Source organism: Equus przewalskii, unplaced genomic scaffold (assembly GCF_037783145.1).
Source record: "Equus przewalskii isolate Varuska unplaced genomic scaffold, EquPr2 ChrUn-10, whole genome shotgun sequence".
NCBI classification, from domain to species: Eukaryota; Metazoa; Chordata; class Mammalia; order Perissodactyla; family Equidae; genus Equus; species Equus przewalskii.
Genome location: NW_027228747.1, coordinates 3,299,632 through 3,310,968, shown reverse-complemented (window position 1 = coordinate 3,310,968; position 11,337 = coordinate 3,299,632). Strand labels below are relative to the sequence as shown.

Genomic DNA, 11,337 nt, shown 5'->3' with positions numbered 1-11,337 from the left:
ATTCAAAAATTATTGCTGAATAGTGGTGAAGAGCAGGAACTATTAAGTCTAGACACCAGGAGGAGAGGCTGGCTTTAGAATATGGGATAAATAGTTATCTCTTCCTCTTAGACCATAGGGAAGATTGAGGAGCTAGCAGTAGAGAAGAAACTCATGCTTGAAGCCCTGGGCTGAATGATCTGGAATCCAGTGAGGATGGACTGCAGGAGGGCAGGCCTGTCAGAAAACTGAGGGCAGAAATCCCCTCCTGCTCCCACACAGGACAGCCAAGAGCTGGCCTGGGACGCCAGCTGGGCACTTTTCCCAGCCCTTTGCATTCCAGCTGAGTCCTGTGCACAATGAAGAAAGGGAACTGACAGTGCAGTGACATGATTTAAGCTAATGAACTACTGATCACTTGCCAAGTGGGTGGGAAGTTGTTTTTCTTTCTGCCCACTTTTGTAGGAAAAAATTTTTATGAATGATTCGTCTTGTCTCATTACTCAGAGTACAAATTTGTGAGCTGATAACAAGAGGTTAAAACCTGGGGACAACATATCTAGCCCCACCCCTATCCCTACCTCCAATTTCTGGTGGATGGATAGGTTCACTATCTTGATTGTGGTACAGATTTCACAGACATACATACATAAACTATCAAATTGTATATCTATGCTTGTGCAGTTTATGGTATGTCAATTATACCCCAATAAAGCTGTTTAGAAAAAGGAAAAAAAGAATCTTATATGCAAAACTTTTATAATCACAGAGTTTGGACATTTAATTTACATATGCCTACTTGCATATGTAAATTTATCTTATTTATTTTTACAGTCAAAGAGAAGGTCATTTTGAAATAAAGTAACATAATTATTTTGGAACAACCCAAGGAGACAAGATACAAAGAGTGTCACTGTAGGATTCCCAGCCACACACCAGGAGAAACTAGCCACTCCCTGTCGTGGAGAGACAGCTGAAGAGGAGGAAGTCTTTGGCTTGCTGCAGTGAGAATGTTCTCTTTTTTCTGTAAACTTTTCATAATTTCTCTTTTAGCTGGCTGACCCTCTCCTTCAGACCACACTCTCCTTGTCTACTTCAATCTATAGAAAACCCTCCCTTTGACAGCCTGGAGAGAAATATGGCTTTTCCAAGGAAGCCAGTTGCTCTGTCATTCTGCTGGTCCCAGGGTCCCATTTCTTTGTCCTCCTGATGCACTACAGAAGTTGAGTCCAACCCACCAAATGGTTGGATCCAGGGCCTGCTTTCCCTGCCCCCAGGACTCAGCAATGAATGAGACCCTTGCTGAGGCCAATCCACTTTTTTTTTTAAGGAATATTAGCCCTGAGCTAACATCTGCTGCCAATCCTCTTTTTTGCTGAGGAAGACTGCCCCTGAGCTAACATCTGTGCCCATCTTCCTTTACTTTATATGTGGTACACCTGCCACAGCACGGCTTGACAAGTGGTGCATAGGTCCACACCCAGGATCTGAACCTGCGAACCCTGGGCTGCCAAAGTGGAACGTGCAAACTTAACTGCTGGGCAACCAGGCCAGCCCCCTCAATCCACTTTAAACTTTTCTGAAGATAATTTGGAAGTTATTTCCAAAGGAATTAAATTTAAGTGAACAAGGATTTGAATTACTCCTAATTTGGTCTCTGCAATTGCATTGCCGCCTTTAGGGCTTTTATACTGGGCAACCTGCATGAAACAGTGCTGGGTGCTGTTCTTAATCCTAAAGAGACTAAGTTGGTTCTTGATCTTGACTTGAAATTCAGAAAGGCTAGAGACTAAAATCCCGGGGGTGGGGGTAGCAAATCAATATTTGCTTTGTGAGTTGGAACTGGTCTGCTTAATAGAGCTCCTTAAAAGTGGGGAAGGTGGGCCCGCCCCATGGCCAAGTGGTTAAGTCTGTGCACTCCGCTTCAGCGGCCCAGGGATTCGCTGGTTCGGATCCTGGGCAGGGACATGGCACTGCTCATCAGGCCATGCCAAGGTGGCGTCCCACATAGCACAACCAGAGGCACTCACAACTAGAATATACAACTATGTACCAAGGGGCTTTGGGGAGAAGAAAAAACAAAAAGAAAATTGGCAACAGATATTAGCGCTGGTGCCAATCTTTAAAAAAAAAAAAGTGGGGACACTAAAAATCAACTTACTGCCTGAACTAACAGGCCCCACATTTACCAAAAATCTCCCAAGTTCTCCAGGGAGAATGGAACCAAGGGTGCTAGCAACTGCCTTCAGGCTTTGGCTCAAAAGCCACCTCCTCAGAGGGACTTCCCTTACCACTCTTCATATCTAGTCACCATCATGATGCCCTTTTAAAATTGTCTTCATAGCACTTATCAGCATCTTATTGATGAATTTACCTGTTTATTTTCTGTCTCTCCTACATTAGAATAGAATCTCCATGGGAGCAGAGATCTTACCTCCTGTATTCGTCACTGTATCACCACAGTAATGCAGAATAATGGCTTCCCAAAGATGGCACCTCCTAAAGTTAAGAACCCCTGAGTATGTTACCTCACATGACCTTTCGCAGATGTGATTAAATTAAGGGTTGTGAGATGGAAAAGATATACTGGATTATCCAGGTGGGCCCAATGTAATCACAAGGGTCCTCATAAGAGAGAGGAAAGATGATCAGAGTCCAAGAAGCGAATGTGACAACAGAAGCAGTCGTCAGAAAGTGGGAAAGAAATTTGAAGATGTTGTGCTGTTAACTTTAAAGATGGAGGAAGGGGTCATGAGCCAAGGAATACAGACAGCTTCCAGAAGCTGGAAAAAGCAGGAAAACACATTCTCTCCTAGAGCCTCCGGAAGGAATGCAGCCTGCTGACTTGATTTTAGGATTTCTGACCTCCAGAATTGTAACAGCATAAATTTGTGTTGTTTTAAACCACTAAATGTGTGGCAGTTCATTCTAGCAGCCATAGAAAATAATACAAACAGTACCTGACTCATAACAGATGCTCCATAAACATTTGTTGATTGACCAACTTCCTCATATCAGGGACCCCAGGCCATAATAAAAATTTTGTTTTTCTTTGGGGAAGACTAGCCCTGAGCTAACTACTGCCAATCCTCCTCTTTTTGCTGAGGAAGACTGGCCCTGAGCTAACATCCATGCCCATCTTCCTCTACTTTATACGTAGGACACCCACCACAGCATGGCTTTTGCCAAGTGGTGCCATGTCCACACCTGGAATCCGAACCAGCGAACCCCGGGCCGCCGAGAAGCGGAATGTGCAAACTTTGCTGCGCCACTGGGCCGGCCCCCAAAATAATATTTTTAACTTTATAGTGTTACACAATAGCAAAACGAATTCATAGTCTTAATCTCATTTTATTTTCACAATTATTATTCTTATTTTACAGACAAGGAAACTAAAACTCAGTTGCCAAAGTCCCATAGCTTTTAAGAGGCAGAAAGTAGATTCAGAATCAATATCTTTATTTTCTCTTTATTTTTGTGTAATGAATACACAACTTCATGTCAATGATAAAGGACAGGTAAAAAAAATTCATTCACAATTCTTTTACTCTAATAGATCAACCAGTTTTATTTTTCTGTGTCTTCTTCCAGGTCTCAGCTACATAAATACACATTTAAAAAAATGTGTGTGTGTGTGTGTGTGTGTGTGTGTGTACACACACATTTTATATGTAGTTTTCATTTCTCTGTTTAACATTGTTTTATTGCCTGGGTGCATTGGTCTTGGTCCTTTGGGAAACGGATGCTGAAACAAAGTTAGGAGCGTAAGAAGTTTATTGGGGGTAATGCCTGTGAAAGATAAAGAGAGAGGAAGCAGAACTGGGCAAGGAGAGCCTCAAGTTATGATGCAGATCTGACCAAGTCTCAGCCAGCCTAATGAGGAGAGCCTCATTAGGATTTCCTAATTACCAGTTAGAGGAGACCCATGCTGAGCAGAAATGGCCAGGTCCTAGCAGCCACTTCATGTTCAGTCATTGGCTGGGGCCTGCCTGGGAAGAGCGTGGTCTCAACATGAATGTACTAGTGAATCCTGAAGGTGCTGCAGCCAGAAGCTGTGTGATCACTGCACTCCTGGCAGCTGAACAGAAAGTACTTTCTTGAAGAGAATTCAAGGGGGGGCACCTCCATGGCTGCTACAGTCCACCCCTTGCATCATGTGGATTCACTTCTACAAACATATTTGGCAAGGGTTCCATGAACCTCTCTTCCTGAGGAGAAACTCAGAGGGAGGTTAGTGGAAGAAAGTACAGCCCCCATTGCTGCAGCTAGTCTCAGGGCTACAATTGGTACTCATTGTTTCCTTTCTCTGCTCTAAATCCTGCTTGCCCTCAGCCATCACCTCTACTGGTCTCAGTGGCTTACCTGGTGGTGCAGCCCAAACCCTAATTCCTGAGGGGTTTGAGGCCCTTTCTCAGGTTAAGGTTGCTGCATTTGCCCATTCATGGTTACAACTAGGCAAGGGAGTACCAACAGGTGCCCAGGTGGGTCACCACACATATTCCTCCCTGCCTTAACTGTGTAATAGCAGTCCTACCTCCTCCCTGATCAGGGTCCATTACCAGTGACCATGTTTCTATTCTTGCCTGCTTCCCCCTGTATACAAGGAGTCCAAAGTGCCAAGGCGGCAGCCACAGCATGTAATTCAATGTGATCTTTGTGGAAAGAGTATGCCCCTTTGGGGATTAGAACTTTGAACTCTGCAGAGCCCAGAGTCGCAGGAACAGGAAGCACAAATTCCCCGGTGGGTCACTGAGAGTGATGTAAGCGAGTTCTATGGTCTGAATGTTTCTGTCTCTCCAAAATTCATATGTGGAAATTCTAATGCCCAACGTGATGATGTTTGGAGGTGGAGCCTTTGGGACATGATTAGGTCACGAGGGCAGAGCCTCATGAAGGGGATTAGTGTCCTTATTAAAAGAGGCCCAAGGGAGATCCCTCCCCACCTTCTGCCACGTGAGGACACAATGAAAAGACAGCCATCTGTGAACTAGGAAGCCCTTACCAGACACCAAATCTACCGGTGCCACGATCCTGGACTTCCAACCCTCCAGAACTGTGAGAAAAATGTTTGTTGTCTATAAGCTCCCCAGTTTGTGGTATTTTGTTACAGCAGCACGAGCTGACTAAGACAGTGGGGCTCTTCCTTTCCTGCTCCAGGCCCCACTTACAGCCAGCAATCTTTTGTGTCACCTAGCATGTGAGCCAGAGCAGTGTTCCTAGTGTGGAAAGTATTGCCTTCACAACCTGAAGAGGCCCAGGTACTGTGATTCCTTCTTTGTGGTAAGGGATGGAAGATGCAGCAATGTGTCTTTTACTTTGGAAGGGATGTCCCAGCATGTCTCTTAAACACTGGACTCGTAAAAACTTTACTGATGTGGGAGGCTCCTGAATCTTTGTAGGGATTATCTTCATACTCTGGAGCACAAGACTTCTAGTATGCTAGCTATCCTTGCTCATCCTGACGGATCAGCACATAATGGGTCAAAGAGGTGTTCTGCAGGAGTCCAAAGAGTCCAGATTGCTTCTGACTAGATCGGATAGATCCACTGGAAGCTGGACTTTGGCTAGGACTCTATTTATTACCTGGCCCTGGCAAACTCCCACTCCAACAGGTGGGTGAGGATGACGCCTTGGGTTTCCAGGTATCATTATTAACTCAGATCCTGTGTTCAACAGTCCTCAAATGCCTGGGTTTTCTCTTCTCTATTTACAGTCACCTGAATAAATAGTCATAAGTCACTTTTTGGAAGGACTTGGGAATCATTACAATATATACTTACCATTGTCTTGCCAGTCCTGGAGACCTGGCCACCCTTTAATCATTGAATTTTGGGTCTGAAAACTGAGTCAGGCTGGGGAACTAGATAAGGGATCATGCTTTTTACTGGGGCCTCCATCCTTAGGTTCCTGTTCATCTCTTTTTGCTTTCTTTTGATTACATATATTCAGCAATACTCTTATTTTGACTGCCCATCTATTTTGCCCCTAAGGATGCCGTGTTCTATTACCCATCTACACAAATCTTTGTGTCAAGCCCCCTGGGCAATACTCTGACCTTGCTAGTCATTAGGATAATTGTAACCCCCAGGCTTCTGGCAGTTAAGTGCTGCCACTTTGCTTCTATTGCTTTGGGGCCCCATTATCTCCATTGCTATAACGGAGCCAAGCTTTGACAGCAGCTCCTCTTGTCAGCTCTCGCTTGCAGAAGAAAGTAGCCACTGAGCTTCTTAGTGATGCTGGTACCCCTCTCACCAGCACATTCCTGATGGCCGTGGTAAACGAAATTCCTCTAGACCTTCTATGAAACATACTTGGGTAGGGCCTCTGGCCTCTTATAATTGCCTCTAGCATGCGTACTTCACTGAGCCATTTAATCCTTTCTTCCTCCAATTGCCATGGCAAATTCAGGCAGTTGAACTTCACTCAGCAAAGGTCGTCACTTCCTCCATGTTTCTAGGAGCCACGGCGGGGCAGGTCTTAACCAGGAAGTTAAATTCTATCCTGAGAGAGTGGGCCCTAGTCAATAAACTGCCCCTCATCCAGTCTTGTATTTCAGCCCCTTGATTAAGCACCATCAAAATCCAATCCCATAGATACTCCCCAACTCTTACCTGTACATATCAGTTAGTTTTTGCAGCTACATCGGGGTATAGTCCCTTCTTCCCTCATCAGAACCAGCATGTTGTCACTGGACTACACTGTAACTTAACCCTAATTAAGATCCTGGCAGTCAGAAAAGAAGGTGGAGACAAATTCTGAGGGGAAGAGGCGTCTGCAGTGTCTTCCCACATGGAGGGAGTGCTAGCTCTTAATAGGGAGAGGTGGGCCCCCTCTTAAGGCTCTGAGAGTTCAAAAGAGCATAGCAAGCCAAAATCTTTGGGGACACCACCTAGATATCTCCATTCCATGTGTCAGAGTGCCAGGTTTTCCCGACCAGGGCCCTGACCTTGATTACAGATCTGCGTCCTGGAACTCTATTAAGTCCTGAGTTTGGTCTTCAGCTTTTTTTGCTCTCCCACTGCTGTAGATAAGGGCCTCTTTGTAACCCATCAAAGAGGCTCTCTGGCCTTCACCATTAATTTTCAATGTTTGGTAACTGCTCTCAGCTTTTCATTATCTTTTGGCAGGGCTCAACGCAACTAATAACGGTCAGCCAATTCCACTGTCCCTGCATTCACTGCATCCCTCCGCCTAGTCCCATGCCTGAATTGTTGCCTTATAGGAACATTTTTCCACTTCACCATCAGTGAAAATTTTAGCAACTGGGCCACCATCTTGTCCCAGAGACTATCTGCACCCACGTACTATCCAGGAGGGGTGCTTATTGTCAGCCAGGTGGTGAGTAATGCAGTTCCCAAACCCCATGTTACTGCCTGTTTTTTCAGACCACTCCTGGAACCAACCGAGTCAGCTCAGGTGGTCTGGGAAGCAGATGCTGAGACAGAATTAGGAGTGCAAGAGGTTTATTGGGTGGTAATAACTGGGAAAGATAAAGGGGAAGGAGGCAGGAATAGGCAGGGAAAGCCTTTGATGCAGATTTGGTATCTGCGAAAGGAAAGGATGTAGGAAACAAAATTGGGCCAGGAAAACCTCAAGCCATGATGCAGATCCTTCCAATCCAATGTCAACCCAATGGAAAGCTCCAGATAAAAGAGTGTCCTACAGGAGTCCAATAGTGGCCAGAAATGGCCAGGCCCTAATACCCACACTGTGCCTAGTCAAGGGCTAGGGGCTGCTCAGGTAGAATGGGGCCTTAGCTCTGACACGGTAATGGATCCCAAAGGTAATGTAGTTGCAGGCTGACAGCTAACTGCACTCTGGTAGTTGAATGGCAGATTCTTTCTTCTTATTATTATTACTTATTATTTCTTATCTTTCTAAAAATTCGGATAAAGAATCTAAGCAAATCAAGCAATGAGTGGGACTCTGCTGAAACTCTTTGTCACCACGGATTGTGAGAGAAACTGGGGCTTCAGGAATGTGTGTACAGGTTTAAGTTGCCAAGCTTCTGCCTCCTTCACTGATGAGGAAAGGAAAGTGAGACGGGAGGTGGAATCAGCTGTTGTTTGGGTGTGCGAAGGAAAGCTGGCTTTCTCCTCAGAATGGCATTTTACCAACTCAGAAAAAAAAAAAGATTATGCAGAAGGAATCTGCTCCTTTTCGTTTCCATCAGAATTGAAAATATGTAACCTTCTTGCTCTTTTCTTCTTTTAAATGATACTCTTGAATGTATACTGGAGACTTTGAACATACTGGAATTTAGTTGCTCAAGAGTATTAGAGGTGGGGCAGCTGGGATGATAAAGGGGTTAGAGGTGCAGGGCGACTTGATGAGCTTCCAGATGAGTCTTTCCCTTGTCAGGGAGTGACTCTGATTAGTCTGAAAAGGTTGCTTGGAATTCTTTGTCCCAAACAGTCACCCTGTTATGTATCAGATATGGTTACACTTACTCATGTTCCCAGCCCATGATAAAAGGAGGAGCTGGAAGAGAAAACATGACTTTTTTCTCCAAGAAGCTCAAAGGAAATAATATAATTATGGAATCTGGGATCATCTTTTTAATATCTCAGAGGAAACTGAGTCCCAGAGATTTTAGGAGACTTGGCTAGAATTACAGCTTTCCCAGAAGTAAAATTAGAATACAGGTCTCTTGACTCCTAACTCAGTGCTCTGCCTCAGTGATGTCCACTCATAAAATCTCTGTGGAAAGAGTGAAGGACATGGGTCAGAAAGAATGAAACATCTTTTGAGGACTCTTGGAGATGCTGAACCCAAAAGTTGGAAGACTATATCAAGTGAGTATATAAAGTGACCATTTCTTATTATCGCCCCTAATAATACCCATAAATAGAAATTTTATTCAACCAAGAAAAGCCTCAAGTGTTCGTTTAATTACATGTTATGATTGCTGTTGAAGAGCAAATTATTTGCAAACAAAGCTTGAGAAAGAAATGATGAGTAATGTGCTAAAAGGACATCAGGGTGGGTGATCCTCTTCTTTCCCCTCCCTTTGGCACCACTTCAGTGTAGGGCCCACCTCAAACAAGCCTTGCCACTGCCTTTATCATACTGACCTAGATCAACCTTCTGGAAAGTACTGCCACTTTCTTGCTTAAAAACCTTCAAGTTCTCCATTATGTACCAATAAAGCCCACATTCCTCATCCTAATATTCAAGGCCTTACATCATCTGTCCCAGAGTCTAGCAGTCCAGTCTTATTTCCCACTACTCCCCTGTCCCTGTGCTCAGCCTGTGGGATCTCCTTTCAGTTCCCACAACAAACAACACGCTTTCCTGCCCTGAGGCCTTTGCACATTTTCTTGACCCCATCCCTCCACCCACTTCATCTACCTGTTTTCCAAGGCCCAGATTAGATACCACCCTATTCTAGTTGACAGGGAGACTTGGTGGAGCTTTTCACTTTTGCCATTCATTTGGCACTTATCATATCCCTCCTTAGGCTTGGAGGTAATTCCGGCAGGTCCAAAACTTGTTCACAAAGTCTCTGGCCCTCAGAATTACTCTTCTCTTTAGCAGCTGCAGCAACCTGGTGAACGCAAGTTATCCGACTCAACTCCCTCAACTTCCAACTCCTTCCTAGCCGGTCTTCCAACTCAAGTTATAGAACACGGACTTTTCCTCTAGGTCCAGGCTTTCACTGTTCTCTCTCTCCTTTATTTATTGAATCTTGCTTACTCTTTTGGCTTGCTCCCAAAGTATAACCAAGTCTCTTCTTCCTAAAAACAAAATGAACATGAAACTTCTCTTTTCTTTCACCTTCCTTTTCCTTAAGTCAAGGTACACTCTCTCCTTCTCTTTTCTGATACACTTCTCTTATTGCAGTCTGAGCTGAGGGTCTGCCACTCTACTGAAATGGACATTTGGAAGATCAACCAAAACTTCTAAATGCCAAATTCCAGTCTCTGCTCCTCCTTGAACACCTGTCTTCCTGGGACTTTTTCACCTACTTCTCTGACTATTCCATCACTGATTTTTGGGTTTTCCCCACTCAAGGTTTGTTCTTTGGTCCTCTTTGCAAACTTTTGCATCTATGAGGATAATTCTTAGGTTTGTTTCTACCCCTAACTTCTCTTCTAAGCTTCCTTTCCAGTTGTTTGCTAGACTTTGTGTGTGTGTGTGTGTGTGTGTGTGTGTGTGTGTGTGTGTGGATGTCCCACCTACTTCTCCAAGACAGTAAGTTCCAAAGTTAATTTATTATATTCTTCCTCTTCTAGGTCTTCCCCAAGCCTTTTTTTTCTGTCTCCTTTCCTTTCAGTCTCAGCCAATGGGGTGCATCACCTCCTTTCAGTTATTTACCTTTAATTTCTCTTCCTGGGTATCCTTCCCTGCTGCTTCATTTAGGAACTGGTCACAGATTAACACGTGATCTTTGAGAAAATGATTTCAGTAGAGTTGTTAGTGGTAGTGGTGATAGTCTGGGGGAACTCAGGAAAGAAGTGAGGAAAGAACTGCGGTGGGGCTGGCCTGGTGGATGGTGGTGAAGTTCGTGAGCTCCTCTTCAGTGGCCTGTGGTTCCTGGGTTGGGATCCCAGGTGCAGACCTGCTCACCACTCATCAAGCCATGCTGTGGTGGTGTCCCACATACAAAATAGAAGAAGAATGGCACAGGTGTTAGGTCAGGGACAATCCTCCTCAAGCAAAAAGAGGAGAATTGGCAGCAGATGTTAGCTCAGGACCAACCATCCTCACAGACACACACACACACAAAAGAATTGTGGGACAGGAATTCGGCTCCAAATTCACTTCTTTGATGAAACCTTTTCCAATTTACCTAGAACTTTCTCTTTTACACCATTTCACAAAAGCAAAATTATCCTCTTGAATATATACCAATGTAATTTATTTCTTCTTTCTGGATATTATATTTGCTCTAATTTTCTACCTTTGCCATATTTATAAACTGGCCAATTTTGCCAAATTGTAACATTTCTTAAGGAGAGGGACAACAAATGCCACTGAATAGTTGCCCCAAAGAACTCAAGGGTGGCTTTGGAAGCATTTAACTGTTTTTCCAACTTGTTTTTCTCCTTTTGTTATGTTAAGGAGATGCAATCACCAACCACCCTGAACCAGGCCAAACCTCACCACAAAAGCTAGGTCTATGACCTTTGCCCTATTTTTAATGCTAAGATCTCTCCAGGAGGAGCTTAGGCTTTGCTCCCATAACCTGCAGTGTATGTGGAAGCAGGTTTTCCAACTGAGCCTGTGCAAGTGAATACCCACCGCTCCCTTTTGAATATTCACTCCCCATCTGAAATAAAAAGTCCCCGCTCCCCTTTGTTCAGGGACACCACGACTGTGGAAATGATTCCCATGGTCTCCTATTTGCCACAAATA

The 11,337-nt window shown here is 44.3% G+C and overlaps 1 long non-coding RNA gene across 1 annotated transcript in view; it reads right to left on the bottom strand.

The window, feature by feature from the left end:
• Positions 1-7,425: 7,425 nt before the first annotated feature.
• The window catches only part of LOC103547939 (uncharacterized), a 5,513-nt gene continuing 1,601 nt past the window's right edge, over positions 7,426-11,337 (bottom strand). Inside the window, exons 3-4 of the long non-coding RNA XR_544128.2 lie at positions 10,297-10,564; positions 7,426-9,716 (exon numbers count right to left, since the gene is read on the bottom strand). This is a non-coding gene — a long non-coding RNA (uncharacterized lncRNA). The remainder of the gene's footprint in view (positions 9,717-10,296; positions 10,565-11,337) is intronic.